We start from the raw sequence: 22,667 nt of genomic DNA, 5'->3' as shown, positions 1-22,667 counted from the left end.
CTTTGGTGAAATGTCTATCCAAAGTTAAATTGCACATGTTTAACTTGAGTTGCTGTCTTAGGACTGAGTTTTAAGAGTTCTTTATGTATTTTCTAGATACAAATCTTTTATAGACATATATTTTATAAATATTTTCTCCTAGTACATGACATTTTATTTTCTTAATGGTGATGTCTTTTAAAAAACCAAAACTTTCATTGTGTTGAAGTCCAAGTCATTTTTTCTTTGATACTTAACACTTTTTATATCCTATTTGCTAAATCCTTGTCTAACCCAAGACACAAAGACTTTCCGCCATGTTTTTTTTTTTTATGTTTTGTTCTATGATGCATTTAAGTTCATTTTCGTGTGCGATGTGAGGTAAGAGTCGAGATACATTTTGCTTCCCAGGGATCTCCCATTGTTGCAGTGTCGTCTGTTGAAAAGACTATGCCGTCCCTGTTGTATTACTTTAGCTCCTTTTTTGAAATGCAACTCACCACATGTGTGTCTATTTCTGGATATTCTGCTCCACTGACCTAGACTTCTCTCTATATCTGTATAGTACACCGTTTATTACTATAGCTTTATGGTAAGTTCTGAAATCAAGTGGTATAGGTCCTCCAACTTTCTTATTTTCTTAAAAGTAATTTTGACTATTTTAGATTCTCTCCATTTCCATACAAATCTTAGAATCTGTTTGCCAATTTCTATACATATTCTTCTACAAAAATCCTTTCTGAGATCTGGACAATGACTTTCTTGACTATAGATCAATTTGGGGAAAGATGCCGCATTAACAGTATTGAGTCTTCCAACCTGTGAACACGGTACACGTTCCCACTTGTTTAGGTATACTTAAATTTCTCTCAGCAAAATCTTTTTTCTTTTTGAAGCTTTAATTGCTACATTTCTAACCTCTGTGAGTGGCAGTTGGCTATTGTATCATTTTGACATGACTCCAGTTATCTTTTTTCTCAGCAAAATCTTACCCAAAGCTCCAACATATTTATTGTCTACCTTTTCAGTCCATTTCTGGTGACCAGAAATCATTGTTTTTGTTAATCTTTTCCAGTTTTGTAATTGTTTTATTCAGAAAGAGAATCATCATCATTAATGGCAGTGACCTTGGCTATCCATTTTAAATTTCTCCATTTTCCATAACATAATCTCTTACAAAAATAAAGTATGACTACAATTCCACTTCAGTTATCAAAATATAGAAATGCTTTCAAGTCTGACATAAAACTTATCAACACAGCTTGAACATTTTCCATTAGGAGAGTGAGTCTTCCACATGCAAACTAATGAAAGAGTCAGATGTTCAGTAATTTTGAGGTTCCTAGGGGATAAACTGATTGATTGTTTGGATCTCAGCCATGGCTCCTGACCACAAAACTCTGTGTTAGCTCAAATAAGATAGACCCTGTGGTGTTAGCAACAAAGCTTGATGTAGGCAAAGGCAAATTCTTAAAGATTCTATTAGTATTATCACGTATTATTAATTATCTTCGACCCAGATTTTGTTAGATTCCACTTTTTCTCCAGTTATGACAAATACTGTCACAAAATTCTTAAGCCTAACTTGCTTTTAACACTATTACTTAATATATATAGAATGGTTTATAGTCAACAAAGCTCTTTCACCTATTACCCTGTTTGATCCTCATAAAAACTTCTTGTCGTAGGCAGAGCAAATATCCTCATTTTATACCTGTTGGGACTAAAATACAGAGGGATTAAATGTTTCACATAGCCAGTAAATCAGATCTAAGATCTAGTTATTCTGGAAATGTTTGATCTTGTTACCTTGGGGATGTATGTCTCTACCTCAATTTCTTCCAATGCTTTGATAACTTCCTTTAAGGAAAGGAAAAGAAATTAAACCCCAAACATTACCTGTCTCAACACTTTTGGTTGAGAATAACTAGTTTAACATTTGTTTCCTTAAAATTTTTAGTTATTAGAATGTGAATGCAGGCCATGAGCAAGAAGAAATAAAGCCAAATTTCATAAAGATTGCAAAAGCAACCTTTAACATAAGTAATGCCAATCTACACACACGCAGACACCCCTTACAAAACACAATTCTCTGAAATCCTCCTAAGAGAAACAATAATTCTCCCCACATACGCACACAGAGGTAGTGGCCTCACGTGTCACAAATCTGGTAGATATTTCAGAAGAGTATCTTGAAATCTAATAGCTGCACTGAGAGAAACATGTGGCAACTTCTCTCATCTAAAAAACTAAAATCAGAAACTTCCTTGACCCCTCTTGACTCCACAGTTCCTCAGAAGTCCATATACTTACCCTCTTTGATTTATTTCCTCCAATTCTCCCTTGACTCTAGTCCACTCCATCACTTCACTGAAATACTCTTGTCAAGGTCACTAATAACCTCTGCATTGCTAAATCCAATGACCAGTTTTCAGCTCACGTCCTACCTGACCCACCAGCAGCAACTGAGGCCGGTTACTTTTGCTTCCCTGAAACGCTCTGTTCCCTTGGAGACTAGACTATCCCATATTCCCACCTTATGGTCCATTCCTCAGTCTCCCTTGTTGGATTCATCTCATTTCCCAACCTCCGAAGGTTGCTGTGGTCCCTGACTCGCCTTCTTTCTATCTACTCTTACGCCCTTGGTGGTCTCGACTCTTCTCTGGGCTTTAAATAACAGCTAAATGCCAATGACTTTGCTTCTTTAACTCTGACCTCTCTCTACGTGAACTCGTCCGTCTCTTTGACCCTTCCACTGAGATGCTTGAAGAGGCATCTCCAATTTAATGAGCCCAAAGTAGAGCTCCTGGTATTGCACCAAATCTATTCCTCCCATGACCCTTCCGTATTCAACAAAAGGCAACTCCATTCTTCAGTTATTCTGGCCAAAAACTGAGTCACCTTTGACACATCTTTTGCTTTCTCATCCCGTTTTCAACTTCACAGTAACATATAACTAATTTCATCCCTTCCCTTGGTTATGATCTCAGGCACCATCATCTCTCAACTACGGCACTGCAGGAGTCTTGAAGTGGGTCCCTCTGCTTCACCCTTGCAATGGCCCCATACTCACCCCAGGCTCTTCTAATCACGGCAGCTTCAGCAGAAAAATCACCTCACTCTATTCTCAAACCCTACCAATTCCTTTTCATCTTGCTCAAAGCCAAAATCCTTATAAAAACCACCGTTCACACTCATTATCTTTCATCTTCTGTCCCCGTCACTCACTCCATTCTAACCAATAACCAGGCCTCCTTCTACTGTCCAACAAGATAACCCCAACCTGCCTCAAGATCTTTGTATTTCCTATTCCTTCTGCCTAGATTACTCTTCCCCCGAATATCTATAGGTCTCTTTCTCTCACCTTCTTTAAGTCTTTGCCCCAAACATCGCCTTTTAAGTGAGGCCTTCCCTGAATACTGTTTATAATTGAATACCTTTTCATTTTCGCCAAAGCGCTATTGCCTTCCAATAGATTATATATTGCACTTGTTTTTAGTCTGTGTCTTTCTGATAGACTGTCAACTCCATGAAGGCAGAGAGTTTTGTTTATTTTGTTCACTACTGTATCACGAGTATCTAGAAGCAAATGGTAGGTACTCATTAAGTATTTAATGAATCAAAGAATCATCTTCTTAAAACAATACAGATTTATATTAACTCATCCATACACGGACCAAGAGGTTGAAGGCTTACAGAAGGCTGAGTAATGGTTAACTAAGAATGTTGATTGTGTATGATGATACAGACCAGTTCTGTCCATTAGAAATATAATGTAAGCCACAAGTAATTTAAAAATTTACTAGCAGATACATAAAAGTAAAAAAAAAAAAAATGAGTTAAACTTATTTTAATAGTTTTATTTAACCTTACATATGTAAAATATTGCCACTTCATCATGTAATTCATACAAAAATGATGCATAAAATTTTTTAGCCTTTTGTTCATACTAAGTCTTTAAAATGTGGTGTGTATTTTATGCACAGCACATCTCAGTTGGACTAGCCACGTATCAAATGTCAACAGATACATGTGGCCAGTGACTGCCACATGGGACCAGCATAGATACAGACCAAAACTAAATAACCCCATCATCGTGGTAAACATCTTGAATATTTATTAATTGCATTCCAAACAACACCCTGATACGACCTCATGGTTTCCTAAACAGTTTCAATGGATAGGACAAGAGCAACAATAACTTTCATTCTGAGAAACAGTTTCTATCAAGATAACTAACTGGTTCAATTCTTTAAAGTCCATTCAGATGAGAGTTTTTTTGACATTCTATAGCATTTTGTATTAGTTTCAGGTGTACAGCATAGTGTTTAAGACAGTTACATAATTTATAAACTGATCTCCGATAAGTCTTGTACCTATCTAACACCATACACAATTAAAATATTACTGACTATATTCCCTATACTTCTCTTTATCTCCCTGTGAGTATTCTGTATCTAACAATTTGTACTTCTTAATCACTTCATCTTTTTCACCCAGCTCCCCAACTTCCCCCGACTAAAATCTGGTAACCGTCAATTTGTTCCCTGTATCTCTGGAGTTCATTTCTGTTTTGTTTTGTTTTTTGTTTATTTTGTTCTTTAGATTCTACATATAAGTGAAAAATAAAACTAGACTATCTTCTTATAACATATATAAGAATAAACTTAAAATAGATTATAGACTTAAATGTAAGACCCGAAACCATAAAACTCCTGTAGAAAAACATAGGTAGTATACTCTCTGGCACTGCTCTTAGTAATATTTTTTTCTGATATATCTCCTTAGGCAAGGGAATCAAATAGAAAAATAAACAAATAGGACTACATCAAAGTAAAAAGTTTGTGCACAGCAAAGGAAACCAACAAAATAAAAGGACGACCTACTGATTGGGAGAAGACATTTGCCAATGACACATCCACTAAAGGGTTAAAATTTATAAGAACTCATACAACTTAACACCAAAAAAACCCAAACAATCCAATTAAAAAATGGGCAGAGGACCTGAATAGATATTTCTCCAAAGAGGACATACAGATGGCCAACAGACATATTAAAAGATGTTCGATGTCACTAATCATCAAAGAAATGTAAACTAAAACCACAATGAGATAACACCTCACACCTGTCAGAATGGCCATCATCAGTAAATCAACAAACAACAGTGTCGGCACGGATGTGGAGAAAAGGGAACCTTCACGCACTGTTGGTGGGATAGCAAACTGGTGCAGCCACTATGAAAAACAATATGGAGTTTCCTCAAAAAATTAAAAACAAAACTACCTTTACGACCCAGGATTCCACTTCTAGGTATTTAGCCAAAGAAATCTAAAACACTACTTTGAAAAAATACAGATAACTGGTAGATAACTGGTAAAAGATGTGGTAGATATATACAATGGGATATTACTCAGCCATGAAAAAAAATAATGAAATCTTACTACCATCTACGACAACATCGATGGACCTAGAGGGTATTATGTTAAGAAAAATAAGTCAGAGAGAGAAAGACAGATATCATTCAGATGTTTAGATTAGAAAGAATAAATGCCTTTCTTCTCTAGGTTCCTCAATTAAGAAACAAAGTTAGACCTAGAGAGATTCTGTGTTCTTTTCTATATTAGCAAGGGAAAAAAATCTTTATTTCCAAATAGAATTATTAAATTATTTCCATGAAAAAAAAACAGTATTTATTTCAAGTTAACCAAACTATATTCTGTGTTAAAAGATAATTTTTTGTATAGATGTAGTTGCATTTAAAAAATTCAGAACAGTTGTTTTACCAATAATTTTACATTTCAGTATATAAAAGTGAAATAAAACACCAAGGAGAATGCTTTTAAAATTTTCATATACGCATTTAAATCTCGTTTCTTAATAGCTAAAGTAGTATGCATGGAAATGTTTTCACTATTTTTTAATCATCAGGGGATTAATTTCTTCCAGAATCTCATTATTTATAAATATTCACTTATTGGAATTATAATAATTGCCATCATTATTCAACAACAAAATCTAAAGAACTCAATTAAAATGCATAATATTTTAAAACTTTAAAGTTAAAAATTTTTTTTAAAGCAATAAAACAAATACAGAGCAGCATCTACTTACTCAGCTGTCACATGGTGTTGTCTACGGGCAGGTTCGAGCTTAGGTATGGGAGGCACAGAAACTCTGGGTGGTGAAATATTCCAACTCTTCTAACTTTGAGAAGCAGCAATAAAATGCCTGTGTGAGAAAGAAAACTAGAATTACAACCAAGATAGAACTCTCGCGAGTGGATCGTCTAGATAGGGAATAACTTATGTTTCTTTTTTTCTTTCTCTCTCTCTTTTTTTTTTTTTTAAGTGAGGGCTCAGAACAAGTTAATTCATGGCCCTGGAGTTGTGGGTAAACTGATACAGCAATACTTGGTATTGCAACTGCCTTTCTGTTTTCAGAAATCTGGGGAGAATCCTAAGTCAGCACAATAAAATATGCATCCTTTACTACAACTTGGATCACTTTTTTACCAGTCTGATTGGTATATTCTGATCTCTCTGGTTAGAGATCCTCCATTTCTAAACATATAATTTATTGTATAAACTAAGACACTTGAAAGTGAAAAGGAGAACTTTTGAAATATTTATTTATTAGCCAATGAAATTTTTATTATACTGGCTTTACTCTAAAAAATAATGTACGTCCACTATAATAAAGCAAAACTTTAAGGTTTCTTTACATGACACAAAATATCATAAACAGATGAATTACTCTTGGTACATATTCATGTACTTTAATATTTTCTTATTAGATTCTGCCTTTAATGTCGTCACTGGTATTTTACTAAGAAAAAATGGTTGATAGGATCTTACTATCTTTAATTTTCACAAAGTTGTAACGTCTTTTTCCAAGTTTCATTTTATGTTTAATAATCTGAAGTCACTAATATTTTCATCTGACTCTTCTGTATTGATATTATTTTTAGCAAAAAAAAAAAATGTTCTTTTCACAGCTGCTAAGAAACCTGGTAAACTCAAAGCAAATTCTGCTAAATAAAGGATACTGTCAATTTTATTTTTTTCATAGCAAAATCATAAGTATTTCTGCCTATTTTCATAGATATTATCTTTTTGCCTAAACTGGTTTTTTCCCACTGTTTTCCCCTCCAATCCATTCACTATACATACTGCAGCATAGATAATATTTTCCCCAGGACAGAATTCATTATGTCCCTTCCCACATTAAAAGTTTTCAATGGCTTCTCATCGCTCCTAGGATATAATCCAAAATCTTAACATGGCTTCCTCCAAAGCTCTATTCGACCTGGTCCCCTCCTACCTCTCAGGTCGCACTGGCCGCTTTTCAAATCCTCAAAAGCACCAGTTTGCCCCTGCTCCAAGGCCTCTGCATACTCTGTTCCCTCTTGGAACACTCTTCCTCTTGGTCATGGCCACCATTTATTGCTGAGAGGCTTTCTAATATCCTTCCCCCACCCGCCCCCTGCATCGCACCATGGTATTGTCAATAGTACTCTGTAATTTTCTTACAAAGCATTCATCAAAACCTACATTTACTCATTTGTGTGTTTTTAGAATGCCTATCTCCACCAGACAATAAAAGCTCCCTAAGAGTGCAGAGGTCATTCTTGTTGATTCACCCCTTATCATCCTTTACCCAACACCTAGCTCAATCCTTGACACCTAGTGAACCTTCAATAAATGTTTGGTAAACGAATGAATGAAAGACAAGGAGAAGGTAAAGAAACAAAGGACGATCTTAGTTATTTCCGTCAACTTGTTATCTGTGACCAAAATACCTCATAATCCGACATCCAAATATATCATCAATTGTCCCTTCTATAGAGGGTGGTTCTCATCAGCAGATAGCCTATATGTTCTCCCGGAAGGAAGGAACGAAGGAAGGAAGGAAGGAAGGAAGGAAGGAAGGAAGGAAGGAAGGAAGGAAGGAAGGAAGGACCGACCTTTCTCTTGACCCCATATTCCCATGAATAAATTCCCCATTATTAATCTAATTCAGCTTTATAGGCATACTCAAAAGAACTGTCTCCAATTCTTTCTTCCCATTCTCACTTGAACCCATTCCAATCAGGCTTATGTCTCAATTGTTAAGTTAAAGCTGTTGTTTAAGTAGTCATCAATGACTTCCACCTTAAACTATCCAATAGGTAGGTGCTGAGGTAGGCACTTTCAACAAATTATCTCACCCATTTAAACAGTTCAGCACAACTACTCTATGAGGAAGGCACCACGGTTATCACCTGAAAGCGGTTAACTAAATTTATTCAAGATCACTTGGGTTGAAAAGCATCAGCAACAGTTTTTACTAAATCTAATAGTTTTCATCCTACTGGAACTGTCAGTAGTATGTGACAGAGCTGATTACTCCCCCCTTCCTTTGCTCGGTTTCCAAGACATCACACTCTCCTCTCCTTCTGCTTCGCTGGCCATTCCTTCTTAGACTTCTCATTATCTAGATTCTGGAGTGTCTCAGGGTCTCGGTTTTCCAATTTCTATCTATCCTCTCTCCCGCCTCGGCCATCGCAATGGGACTCATCACTTTAAATACCAACAATAAGAACCTGAACCTCTTCCCTGAATTCCAGGCTCAGGGAATTCAGGTGCCTACTTGACACTTAACATCATGATGTTTCCCCTCTAAGGCTGATGCTTCTACAGGACTCCCTGTCTCAGTAAATGATCATTCAATCCTCCAAGTCATCCGACTTTTCACTTTCCCTCACACCCCATAGCCAATCCATCAGCCATCCTTTTGGCTCTATCTTAAAAATGTATCTGATCTCTAACTACTTCTCCCTACTCCCTACTTCACCACTACTGCCATCTGAGCTTCCATCATCTGTAACAGCCTCCCAGCTGATCTTACTCCTGCCTCTCTGCCTACGGTTTTCAAAACAAAAGGCCAGAGTCATACTGATACAACAAGATCACATCACGCTACTCCTCTGCTCAAGACCCATCAATTGTTTCTCTCTCGTTCAGAACAAAATGGCCTACAAGGTCCATAACTGGCCCCAGGAACCTCTCATGCTTCACCTGCTCCCACTCTCCCCCTTGCTCAGCCCCTGGTCCCACCGCTCTCTCTGATGTTCTTCGAGGATGTGAACACACTCATGCCAGGGGCTTTGCACTTACTCTTCCCGCTCTACAGAAGGCACCCTCCACCACCACCATCACCTACTTCAGGTTTTTAAACAAGTGTCACTCAGTCAGAGAGGCCTTCTCTAGCCACTCTATTTCGTGTAACACCCCATCCACACCAGTGCATGCTCTACTCCACTTCCCCTGATTTACTTTTTCTTGTTTTTTTTTTTTAAATTAAATTTTTGAGGGTGACGTTGGTTAATATAATTACATAGGATTCAAGTGTACAATTCAATAACATCATATGTGTATTGCATTGTGTTCACCAACCAAAGTCAAATCTCCTTCCATTATCATATATTTGACACCCATTCTCCTTAACTACCTTCTTCTAATTTACTCATATTTGTTTATATTCATTCATTCAGTCAGTCAGTCATATCAGCCTCACTGGATTCCTCATCCCCCATTTTTTTCCTCTTCCTTCTATAGAATTTAAGCTTCTTAAGGGAAGAAATTCTTGTTTTGTTCAATACTGTATTCCTCCGGTGGCGGGAAAATGGCACAGGTCCCTGAAATATACTTGATGAATAAACAAATGGTTGAAAATAGTATCCCGGGTAGGCATTTCAACTCAAACCCCAGACCCTACTGTTCTTAACAGCATGCTTTTGCAGAGCATGGACGATGCGGTTAGAACCAAATTTTGCACTGTAACTTGCACACAGTCTTCATATAATTTCATCATTGATCCCATTTCCCACTAAAATGTTGGGTTTCCTGTATTATATGAATTTTCTATCAAATTTAAGAATTAAAATATTCCACTAACTTTAAGAGTTAAAATATGGCATCTGGGTCTCGATTATCACTACCAACTCCCTTGAATTACACCGTAACCAGCAGACGGCTTCCTCCTTCGGGGAGGTATACGTTTATTAACGTTTTGCCTGAGAGCACTGTCTTGCCGGAGTTCCTCTGGAGCCCTCCATGCTGTATTTTTTGCTGCACTGCCTGGAGGGAGACCTTGTAGCCATGCAGCGGAGGGCAGGAAGGACAGGGACTGACGACCTTCTAGCTGTGGTCGCTCTCTTGTTACAAGGTTCCCCTCTGCACTTCTCAGTATACTCTCCCAAAGGCAGTTCTCAGGCTACAGAGAAATGATTTCAAGGTCCCTTTCGTGGTTATGCCTGTCTTCTGAGGGGTCCAGGACTCTCACAGGCTGTACGAGCCTATGCACACACTTCCAGCTCCAATCCCTGGACCCTGGGGCTCCACTTGGTTCTCAGTGGGTTCTACATGCGAATATTGTACCAATGCAATAACTTCATGTGCTGAGCTAAAATTCACAAGTGAAACTAGAGAAAGTTGTATTTTGATACAAATATTTTACTCTTGAACTCTATTAAATCTTGTCTCCTTTCGCCAAGAAATTCAAACCACCTGCATTATTTCCTGAATAATTATCAATCTATAATTTAATGACTAGAAACTACACTTTCAATCATATGCTAGGAGTGCACTTAAGTGTCAATATAAAACTGCTGAAATTAGGATAGATCCCAACAGCCTGAAAATATGTGACCCAGGATAAAAATTCTAGACTGTATGTCTGGCCATCATCATCAGTGATGTGAGAGAATTAAGAACCACCATTTACTGAGCATCTACTATATGCCAAGCACTTTCTCCACATTATCATATGTAATCCTTATAACAGCCTTATACAGCAGGTGAACAGCACCGAACCTCTAAACCCCGCAAGGTGGCCCCTAATCCCAGCAGTGCAACCCCTTCCACGCTGGTTAGATGGGACTCAGTGTTAAAAAGCAGAAATTGGACAATATTCACTAGATGGGCAGCTAAGTAATTAACATTTGGATTAGAACCGTCATATGTAGTTAACATGAAAATATCAATCTTAAACCTACATGACAGGCTAAAGTGTTTTTAAGTTTTTCTGTTAACTGACCCGAGTAGACCCAAAGGATAAAAACATTCTTCAAAGAAATTGCACTATGCTGTCTATACTCTATAGTTTTTCGGTTTAGATTTTCAGGGGGAAAAATGAGTAATTTGTTATATTTGTCTCTCAAATATTCCAAGCAAAAGTTGTTTCTTTTGTGTCATACAAGCTGTGAAGTCTTAAATTACTTTGTTATAAAACTTATATTAATGAGAGCAAGCTCCTTGAAAAAAATATTCCATTGTTAACCTTTGCTCTGAAATGAACTAGACTTTGGAGTTGGTAAAAATAGAAGCCTAGCTCTAAAATTCCATGAAAATGTTGTTGGCTTCCTTCAAAGTTTAAAAATAAAGTATCTCTACTGCAAGCGTTTGTCAGAGGACTTAAGATGAACGGAATCAAATGATTGCCTATACCACAAACACACTGACAACACTTAATATGTTAGAGAAAAAAACGATCTAATGATCCTGTTGACAATTGTGATTTTCTAAGTATAGGTTCCTTAGTATCATTTCCAGCTGGCGGAGGTGCTGGATCCCGCGTCCCCAGAGCTGTTTTCTGCCCCCCGCCCTGCACTGGCACACGCACTGGCACACGCACCGGCACACGCACCGGCACACACACCAGCACACGGACCAGCACACGGAGCAGCACACGCACCTCCCGGGCCCTGGTTTTTCACAGACTCCTTGGACTCCGCCTGCTGGAAAACCTAATCCACGCGGACTGCGCTCCTGGATCTTTTACATAACTGTGGTTGAAGATATTTTTCACTAGGTTCTTTAAACAGAGATTCACGTGATAAATTTCTGCTCGAGTTTAGTTCCAGGAAATGTTTGGTTTCTGCAGATGTTTATATGCTTCCGGTTGTCAGTACATGAAAACGATATAAGTCTATGTTTTTCTCACTTGAGAAAGCAGAAAATGTAAAATCAAGTATATGGCTCCAATTTGCTCTGAACTGATACATGGAGGTACTTAATTCTTTCACTTCTTTTAGGTGGGGTTGGTTTTATTTTTTATAAAGTTACTTTACTTTTTGACCTGAAGTGTGTAAGCTGCTTTAAGTGTTTTCAGAGGCAAGAAAAGCTGCAAAATGTAAAACATAAAAGACATATAATGTTGGCCTCCTTATAAGTTCCAGAATAAAATGGAAAAAGGAAAGCACAGCGGTGCTTTTACACTGAGAAGGTATAAATGCCCCAAATTAAATTCGCTGTTACCTTAAAGATAAGAAAGTTTCCATTGAGAAACAAAACACTCTCCCTATTTATTTAAGCCCAGTTCATCAGTTTGAATACTCATAATGCATGTTCTTGGTTGAATTCCCTAACAATACTAAAAAGGCTGAAATTTTTACAAACTACTTTAGTAAGAGAGTTATTCAAAAATTATTTCGAAAATTAAAAACGCTTTAGAAAAGTGAATTAAACTGGTTTACATTCTAAGACACTCCATTTGGAAAGTAGTTCAGACAACATGCATGCATATTGCAATCATAATCAGCCAAGAACTGTTTTTAGGTCCTTCACCTACTCTCAGTAGTAAGTGACTAAAGTAATAAGTAATGAAAGAATCAATCAAAATATTGAAGGTATTTATTATTACATTTATACTTTACCTCCTTTGTCACAAAGCATTTGACACAGCCCATAAAAATTCCAATGTGACAATAAAATTACATTTTACAAATATAAAAATTCAGACAAGAAAAAGAAGGTTTCTAAAATTAAGCCAGAAATTTCACCCTACACTATCTGGTTGATAAAGCGAAAAGAGAAAACCAATCAATTATAAAACTGACACTGGTCAGGAAGCACTGGTAAGTCTCCAGAGAAACAGAATTTGTTCAAGAATGTAAATATGAGAAATATAGCTCTAGCAGATTATTATGTAAATAATAAACTGAGTTCTTCAATACCATCTCTAATTGATATCCTAAATTGGTTCATCAAGCAGTTTCTTACATTATATAACATATACAGTAAAAAATTAAGCTCTCAATTATCTGGTTGACTAAAAAATAAAACCTAGAAAGTGTCCTACAGAACTTCCTGCAATGACAAAAATGTTCTCTAGCTACACTGTGCAATGTGGCAGCCACTCAGCTGCCACATTGGACAGTGTAGAAATGAGATATAAAAATTTTTTCAAAACTGTCCTTATCTCCCAAGTGATCATTGTCTATATACAGAATTATGAAGGAAAGCTATTAAAACTAATAAAAAATAAGTTTATCAATGTTGCTGGATATAAGATCAATATACAAAAAAACAATATAATTCCTAAAAGCCAAACAGCATGACTTGGTAATTTTAATTTAAAAAGCTACCATTTAAAATGGCAACTTAAAAAAAAAAACCTGAGTTCATGGAAATGGAGAAGGGATTGGTTGTCACCTGCAGTGGGGAATGAAAAGGTAACCAAAATGAGTTAAGGGGATCAAAAGGTAAGAATTTCCAGTTATAAAATGAGCAAGTTATGGGGGTGTAATATACAGCATGGTAGCCATTGTTAATAATATTGTTTTACATATTCGAAATAAGTTAGGAGAGTAGATCTCAAAAGTTCTCATCACAAGAAAAGAAATCCGTGACTATAGTGACGGACGTTAACTAGACTTATATTGGTGATCATTTAGCAATATATACTACTATCGAATCATTATATCGTGCACCTGAAACTAATACAATTTGTATATTAATTATATCTCGATTAAAAAAAACCACCAGCACCAAATGTGAATTAAAATCAAGCAACATATTTGTAAACTTTTCTTAGTTCTAACTTATTTCTAACACAATATTAAAGAATCAGTTGGAATGGACATAAACACTGATACGGCAGCCTTGGGATTAGGTGTCGAGACAAATGGTTCCATTAGTAACTTTAATAGGAAAGCCTACACAAAGGATTCGAACACAAGGCAGCTGTATCAGAGTTCTCACCTCCTTTTTGGCCACAAAAAACAAATCCCTAAGGAATATACAGGAACAGGAACAGGTCAGAATCTGGGGATGGAAGTACAGTGTTCATAAAAGAAAAACAATCGCCCCAGATGACTGTGGTATATCTGCCTCCCCCTCATCCCACGACGAAAGCCTCCAACCCCTGCCCTGTTGAGATCACTGGGTTAGATTTATTCTTTAAATTTGTTAAGCATTTAACAAATAGTTTATTGAGCACCTACTATGTCACTTTTGGGAAGCGAATATTTTTATAATTCTGCACAGTTAGAATTTTCTGGGCAAATTTTACTGAGACCTGGCTTAAAAGACAAACTTTAAAACTTAAAAGATGACTGAACAGAAAGTAAGAGACTTCTCTCCCTAGGGGTATGTGTTTACATTTCAGAAGGATGATGAAACTGGGGCCACTGAGATATTCCAGGGGTTATAAGCGCAGACTCTCTTGTCTTAGGTTATTGCTATAAGTAATAACCTGTCCCTGCCCCAGAAACCTTGTGTCAATTTTCAGGATAATATGAATAAATATAAGTATCAAATCTCTGTCACCAGGCACTATGCTAGTTCCTAAGGCCACGAATGTAAACAACGGAAAGTCCCTACTCTCACAGAGCTTACAGTCAATTGTGGTACTGACAAATAAATAAGCAATCACGACATAGCATGGCAAGTCCGCGACAGGAGATGTGCAGGGAGCTGTGAGAGACTGGGGAATCTACACTGAGAACTGAGGGACGAGGAATTAGCCAGATGCCTTTTTTCGCAAATAAGAGAAAATCCCAAACCAACCGAGCTTCACTATCTTCAGATAACAAGAAATCCCAAGGAAGGATGGCTCCACCACGCCAGCCGGGGCACAAGCTCCTCCTTTTCTACCAGTGTGGCAGCTGGTGCTTGGGCTAGCTCCCTTCATGCTGGAAAGATGGCTGGAGCTCGGCCCACAGTGGGCACAACTTCCCACATAACTCTTTTTTTCTCAGGGAGGAAAACCTTTCCCGAAGTCCCTCAGCAGAATTCCTGTCCCACGGGCCAGAAGTGGATCATGGGCTCACGCTCAAAACAACCAACTGGCAAGAATGATGGCTGGAGGCTGGGGCCCCAGCCCACCTTCTCCGAAGCATGTGCAAAGAATGAATTCTTGTACGGAACTGAGGTTCCATTAGAAAAGAAGAGAGTGGTGAAAGGTTGTAGGGAAAGATACCAGTATAGTATGTGCTGCAGTCATAAGGTAAGAGTTCCCTTTTATAGAGTATTATATTTGGCACTAACGAGAAATATAAAGAAATAAAAGACCACCTTATTCTTAAGCAAAAGCATACACATATTCAAATTTAATTTTAATAGAGAAAAAATAAAAGTAAATGAAACTAATATAGTAAGAACTAAAGACCACAAAGGCTGGGAGGTCACACAGTAATAGAAAGAGATCAGGTTTTTGTATAACCAGAGGCAGTTCGAAAGACGAGAACAATGAATAATGACCAAGAGGCTGATTTATGTTTCAGAGCACAAAGATAAAAATATAAGGATGAAGAGATATTCATTTAGCTGTTAAGAGAGACCCTGCGGAAAATGCTGAGGAATACATAGGTACATACAGCAACCACAAGGGCCGAACCCCTGAGTTTCTGTCTTGTTGAACAAAGGCGATCATACATATCTGTTGAATGAATGAATGAATGAATGGGCTTGCATTTGAAATACTATTTGACTATAAACTACCAAAGTTTTCTAATCAGAGGACAAACATGACCAAAACTATTTCTGATGGAAACTCTTGTTTTGAATAAATAAAATAGACTGGAGGAAAAAAAGACAAAAAGTGTGATCCACTGGAAAACAATTGAAATCATCCAGCCATAAAGTAATCAGGGCCTTGGGGTCCAAGAACTAAAAACCAGAAGTATAATTTTTAAAAGTGGCAGTTATACATAAGTATACATGCTTTATTTTATTTATAATATCACAGACAATAAAGAAGTAGTGTTACCTTTTTTAGATGTATTTATTACTGCATTATGGAAAATACAAAGATTAATCTTTAATTCTATTTATCCTGAATGTTAAGTTTTTACAGCGAGTGGTTCAACTGGATTTTTGATCTTAGGTTTCTTTTTCAACTCCAACAGGAAGGATGTGTGACTAAACCTGAGTCCGTCAGAATCCTGGTCTCTGTGGCCTCCTAGTGCTAGCTGACTAGAATGACAGCTCCTGCAGGAAATTATTAAACTAGTACGGGCATATCTCGTTTCGTTGCGCTTCGCAGATACTGCGTTTTTTTTACAAATTAAAGGTAAGACCCTCCTCATCAGCAAAAAAAGTTACGACTCTCTAGAGGGTCAGATAATGGTTAGCATTTCTTAGCAATTCAGTATTTTTAGTTAAGGTATGTACCACGTTTTTTTAGACATAATGCTATTGCACACTTAACACATCTATAGTATACTGTAAACATAACTTTTACATGCACTGGGAAACCAAAAAATTCATGTGACTCTATTTATTGCAATATTCACTTTCTGTCAGTGGTCTGGAACCGAACCTGCAAAATCTCCAAGGTATGCCTGTACAGGCTCATTTTGTGTTCTAGTTTTTCATCTACGTATAAAGTAATAAAGACATCCTCCAAACAAACATATCACACGCTATGCACAAGTATACCAAGGCTATAACTGGGGTAAATAGAATATCTGTGAAGCCAAGTCATTAGTTCGCTCATGCTTACGTCTCCAGCATTATTATAACAGTGTATGAGAAGCTACTGTTAAGGTTGTTTTATTTTTTGTTTGTTTCCAACAAGATCGTAATTATTGTTTGCTCATATTTTATATGCTAATTTTTATTTCACCCCCGGCACCTTTATTTATCTCCTCTGCTTCTCCAAAGGTAACCAGTGCTTCTGCCTGTCAAAAGACTCAAAAAATCTCTGGTCAAAGAATCTCTGATCTTCTTGCTGGACCGAGGGTATTTCTAGCTCATTATGCGTACTTGGCAGAGCTCTTGCTGACAAGCAGGCTTCGTTACACACAAATGGGACTCCACTTCCAGCCAGACCCTGAGTCGCTCCAACCCCCCACCCCCGCCCCTCTGGGAAGGAGCAGCAATGCTCAGGCTGACCTAAGACTACCAGGTCAGAGACGAAGGCTGTGTGCGGGGTGGCAATGCTGTGCACGAAACACGTGATCAGCTCGAAATATCCAGGGGTCTGTTTCACGGAACCATGAAGTAGCCTAAGTCTTCATGTTGTCTGGACCCTTCTATGTATGACAAATATTTTATCAGAAGAGCTAAACTGGCTCAAGGTCACATATCCTAACTATATTTAGACATTTGAGGAAGCGCTTAGGGATGAGTAAGTAATAAATACATAAAGTCTAAGCAAACTAACAACATCGTCCTCTCCATAAAGGCAATTAATACCAGGGGTGGGAAACTGTGTTGGAAAGGGCAAATAGCCATGGATTATGCACCTCGGCTATGAATAATGTTTTTAGAGTCATAATGATGTAACCACTGATTATTATTCGAAATTAATTATAATTACAATGAGAAGGGAGGAGGGCCCTGCACATAGGGTGGGGGTACATAAAAAAGAAAAATAAGTCCTCTTCTTCTATAGTGAGAAGTCAGAGGTAACGCCCAAGGCTGAAAATTAAAAACTGGAAAGAGCAACATGCAATCTAGACTTGGAGGCAAATAACAGAAGAATCAGGTCTCAGAGCAGGGAATGGAGTGTGGGTGAGCTGGGAGACTGCTGGGTTTTGCAAGAAGCCTTCTGTAACTCCTGGACTCTTGGAATTCTGTGCGTGTATAACTAAGATTAAAATTAAATTAAATGGCCAAGCAGAGATTTGAACCTAGAGTTTCTGACAAAACCTTTTTTCAAAACTATATGTATCTTTTTTACTCGAAGAAAATATAGAAAAAACCACTGATGTTTTATCTACATGACTTAATTTTCTATTGTTCTTGTTGTGGTTATTGTGTTTTCCTTTAATGGAAGCCAAATAAATGTAAATATTCACCAACTAACTGGGGATGTATGAATTTGTACTAGTGCTGGGAAACATGAATGAGACCCTTCCTACGAAGTGTCGCTCTGTATTAGAGAAACAGATAAATATACAAATAACAAAAAACAAGGAGATAAGCACCCTCACACTTAACTCTTCTATGAGTCTTGGTTTCCTCATTTGTAACATGCCTCATTGGGTTTTTGTGAATATTTAATGATTCGGTACAGATAAAGTTCTTGGAACACTGCCTGCAAGATCGTAAGAAAAATAAGACCAAAAGACAAACTCCTGCCTGTCTGACTGTAAAGCCCATACTCATTCCACTACATCATATTTCTAAAATAATCCTATTCTTTTCATAAACAAAAAAATGTATCTCCTCCCTGGATCCAAACAGCATCCAGTAAAGGGACAAACAGTGACTCATTATGCATGTAGATGTAGATGTGGAATAAAATTTGAGGATAAAAAAAAAATTTCTACCTTTTTCCTTTTCTGGTTCTTCTAAACTATTTACAAACATTAGATTTATTTAAAAATAGTCCCATTTGTCTTATGAGTTAGGCATGATTAAGATAAGTAAAGTTCTTGATTTATCAAGAAAATGTGGTAGTGAACTATTTTCAATGACGAGAAAATAAATTAACTATCACTAGGTGGCACTGCACTAGATAACTTTTCCAAAGTTAAAAAAAAAAAATAGCACAAGATACAACCCATCAAATTAAAAAAATACTTTCCTGCAACACGAAAAGGTAAGACTCTATCACTCCTGTTTTAAGTTATTTCATGGCTTTAAATATAAAGATATGGTTTAATAGAAAAGAAAACTGTGGTATAATCAGGTTAAATTTTATTTTTAAACTATTCTGATATCTTACATACGTATTCTGGTATTTCCTAAACAGAAATCATTCTGCTCAGAATGTCTATTTTGTTTACAATATAGCAATAGGCACGTGAATGGGTGGTGGTTTGTTCTGTAGTAACTTGGGTAAGGTGAAACTCCATTTCCCAGAGTCCCCCCTCCATAAATGATTCTAGCTCAGAGTTGGCCAAAAGAGGAATTCATTTGAGATTTGGGAGGAGCTGATGCTCTCTGAAGTGATCACTCTCTTCTTGGTCAGATGTGATGACAGACTCAGATGCCTGGCTTCTAGCTCATCCTCACACCTCTCTGGTCCACGTTCAGTTCTTTCTCCCAAATGTTGGGCCTACTGACCAACAAGGGCCCCAGGCCCATCACCAGAGACTTGGCAGGAGACACAGAGTGACTGACTAATGTATGTTTAATAAGCTATAATAACACAATAAACGATTTAAGCTCCTCCTTACGCAGTAGCTTTAATGTACTCATATAATTACATAAGCTTTTGCATGTAATTAAATATTATATAACCTTTTTAAAGAATAAAGCACATCACAGGGTAATCGGTAATATTAAATACTTAGAGATATTTAGGTTAAGATGTTTGAGCAAAAGAGTGAGCTAAGAAATGTCTGAGCAAAATAGTGAGCTAAGAAATCCAACCGCACTATTTCTTTATCATTCATCAAATTATTATTTAGGAGTATCATACACTTTGCCTGAAAACCCTCGAACATTTATAGCTACTATTTTTAACAGTCAACTGTACTCCTGAGTTTGAGAGCCAACCACCAAAATGGCTCCTTTAACATCTGCGCTACCAGAAAGTAACACAAACAAAACATTAGAGAAAATAATAAATTTTATTGCTAGTCCACTTTTGTGGGTTAAAAAAATAAGATTTTGTATTCTGTCATGTTATTTCTTGTGTTTGCCTCTGGCAATGTTATTAGGTATCATACAGTCTGAGTGAAATGCCTTCATATAGATAAGTCATATCTCTAACATTGAACTTCCAGCAAAGTTATAACTGTGGGCTCACAGGGCAGCATTCCGTTCATCTGCGTGTGTTGCCAATGGTTAGAGGACTTAGCTATGTTCCAAATCCTTTACAACCATTATCTCTTTAGGCCTTCAGCACTCATATCAGATAGATACTATTATAGAGATCCTGGTGTTGACATGTACTGAATATATAACCTAGGAAGGCTTAAGGAGATTAAGTAGCTTTTCCAAGGTTATATGTCTAGTACATGTCAACACTGTGATCTGAACTCCAGTGGAGTCTGACTGCAGAATCTTGGTTCCTAACCATCATTCGATAATCCATCCTCCGCTCCCTTATTTCAGACAATTTGAGAATAAATATCGGCCTCTGATTCATCTTAGTATCTGCCTAAAGCATGCAATGTATTTAGTACGTGTCAAGAGTTATCTGTTGGCTAAATATATTCTGAGTGAGAAAACTAACTAAGGTGTTGTCTAATATCAAAGAGTAATTACTGATCCAATTTAAACTAGAAGACACTGTACTAAGTTTCATAAAACTTTTAGCAAGAGTGCAGAAAATGAAAAAAAAAATGAAGGATAATTAAACTACAGTCATGTAATTGCTACACCTCAAATCTATTTCAGTCTTTAGGATTCCAACTACAACACAGGACAATCACATAATATTATCATACCTTCAGATACTTCATTCTATTGACTCTACTGGGCTTTCTTCCCAAATGAATGAATAAACTCCAGGTCTCTGCCCCTTCTGAACCTTACTGCAGTTAAATGGGCCAAATCCAGCCATGTTCTGAGAGACGACAATTGGAGAATAACTTTAAGGATCAAATGCTGTATAAAAAAGTGTGCTTTTCTGCCAACCCCTCAGAGATTTCACACTTAGGTTTTGTCACTGTATCTGAATTAAATGCATTGGTATTTTGTCCTGTGGAGACATCGTATTCTTCTCTCTCTTGTCTGCTAGCAAGAATCCCCTACTTGGTACTACTTAGTTAATAACAGACTAAGAGTTTGTTCAAACTCTTACCTATGTTCCAAATCCTTTACAACCGAAACAATTACCGTGCCCCTTGGGAATACAAACGCTATCCATCTGGACAAAGATTTAAACACAGTGTCACAGTACTCAAGTTCATAGTTGGCCTAAAACATTGAAAGGACCCTCCAAGGCCTTCCATGATTTTATTTTCCCTCCGGCCAGCCATTCCTTGGAGTGTGTCCTTCCCATCAGGCCACTCGCCTCCACTCCCAGACGCAGGCTGAGCTCTTCCCTCAAGTCTCAAGGTAGAGAGCAAGTTCTTTTCCCTCTGGACCCCAGATCTAGTCGTTTTGGGTCAAACGATTTCTCCTCAGCCACTAGACCTGCGACATAACCGCTCAGGTGTCCCCCTTCTTCCAGAAACTTCCTTCTCCTTGAGTATATTCTCAGCCCCACTCTTGTTCTGTTTAGCGTGGGTTTTCATTCCTTGCTAGAAGTCAGTTTTTTCTACAACTCTGCCAAGCATCGCCCACTCACCTGACTCAGCAAGAGTCACACAAATTGCATACTTTAAAAATACCTTCGCTATATCTTGAGCATTGTTCTTTCCTTTACATTTGCAGAAAACAATAAGGCCTGAGCATCTGATTACAGTTTAAGTCCCTGACTCTAGGTAGGCAAATGACCCCTTTGTCTAAGACTTTTACAATGAAAAATTTTTCATTCCAGACATTAATTAGTTGCTTTTAAATTTATGCAGCCAGAACAACAACAACAACAACAACAACAAAACGCCTTTAAATAAAGCAGAAGAGATTCCACACTTTGTATTACCTGGATACTAAAATACTTAAATGCGCCACTGTAAATTTTCTAATTCTGTCAATCTTCAAGAAAAAAAATTAAATGGAGAGAAAACAATTACCTATCCTCAATGATATGGTGTTATTTGCCTGAAGGAGGAATCTGGGGTGTTTCACAGTCCCTCTGATTTACTCTTTGCTTCCATCAGTACTTCGGAAGGTAACGTGATCCACTCTAATGACCCCAGAGAACCACTTACCCTTTCCCAAGCATCCACTGTAAGGCTGGCTTTTGGTACTCTTCATTTTCAAAACTCATTCCAGAAATGGGTTTCAGAGAATGACTTTCTAAAGTCAACACAAACTTCAGACTTTGGGTCTCTCTAACAATTGGTCACAGAATGTGGATGTCAGAAGCTCAGTAATGCTCTCAAGGTTTTCAAAGCAAAACACCGAACAAAGATGCAGAGATAAGCGCAGCTTTCAGACGGCACCAAAGCCCACTGTCTGACTTCCGTGAAAGTCCCAAACTCTAGAAATAAACACTCTGTATGTGAATTTTTTTTTTTTATCACGATCATCCACTCCAACAACCTTGATATGTTATTGTCATTACTTAGATGTTTAGAGAAAAATATCTCTCACTGGTACAGGAGAGAGGATTTAAGAATTCAGAGAATTTATAGATTTAAAAAAAATCTTCAGCAAGGCAAATATCAGACTATGGCTTTTGGCTACAAAAAAATATAGTCAGATTACCTGAATAATATTTTGTTTTGCGAGATCCTTAAAACTGAATGGTCATATATTTTTCATTCAAAATATTTTCTCCTTTCCTCTTTGTGATTAGAATTGAAACCATAAATACAGTCCAAAAAAGTATTTTCCTTCAAAAATCTATGCTGTAAATCTATCAACCTAGCTACCTCAGATAAATTTTAAGTTAGACAAATACACTGGACAACATTA

The 22,667-nt window shown here is 37.2% G+C and overlaps 1 long non-coding RNA gene across 11 annotated transcripts in view; it reads right to left on the bottom strand.

The window, feature by feature from the left end:
- The window catches only part of LOC107512825, a 187,055-nt gene that overhangs the window by 140,327 nt on the left and 24,061 nt on the right, over window positions 1-22,667 (bottom strand). For all 11 annotated transcript variants that reach the window (XR_001597400.2, XR_004954106.1, XR_001597397.2 and 8 more), the window contains one exon: window positions 6,091-6,207. This is a non-coding gene — a long non-coding RNA (uncharacterized LOC107512825). The remainder of the gene's footprint in view (window positions 1-6,090; window positions 6,208-22,667) is intronic.

This window comes from Rousettus aegyptiacus, unplaced genomic scaffold (genome assembly GCF_014176215.1).
Source record: "Rousettus aegyptiacus isolate mRouAeg1 unplaced genomic scaffold, mRouAeg1.p scaffold_m13_p_13, whole genome shotgun sequence".
Taxonomy (NCBI): Eukaryota; Metazoa; Chordata; class Mammalia; order Chiroptera; family Pteropodidae; genus Rousettus; species Rousettus aegyptiacus.
Note: the sequence above shows the minus strand (reverse complement) of the source record. Positions and strands in the feature narration are given on the sequence as shown.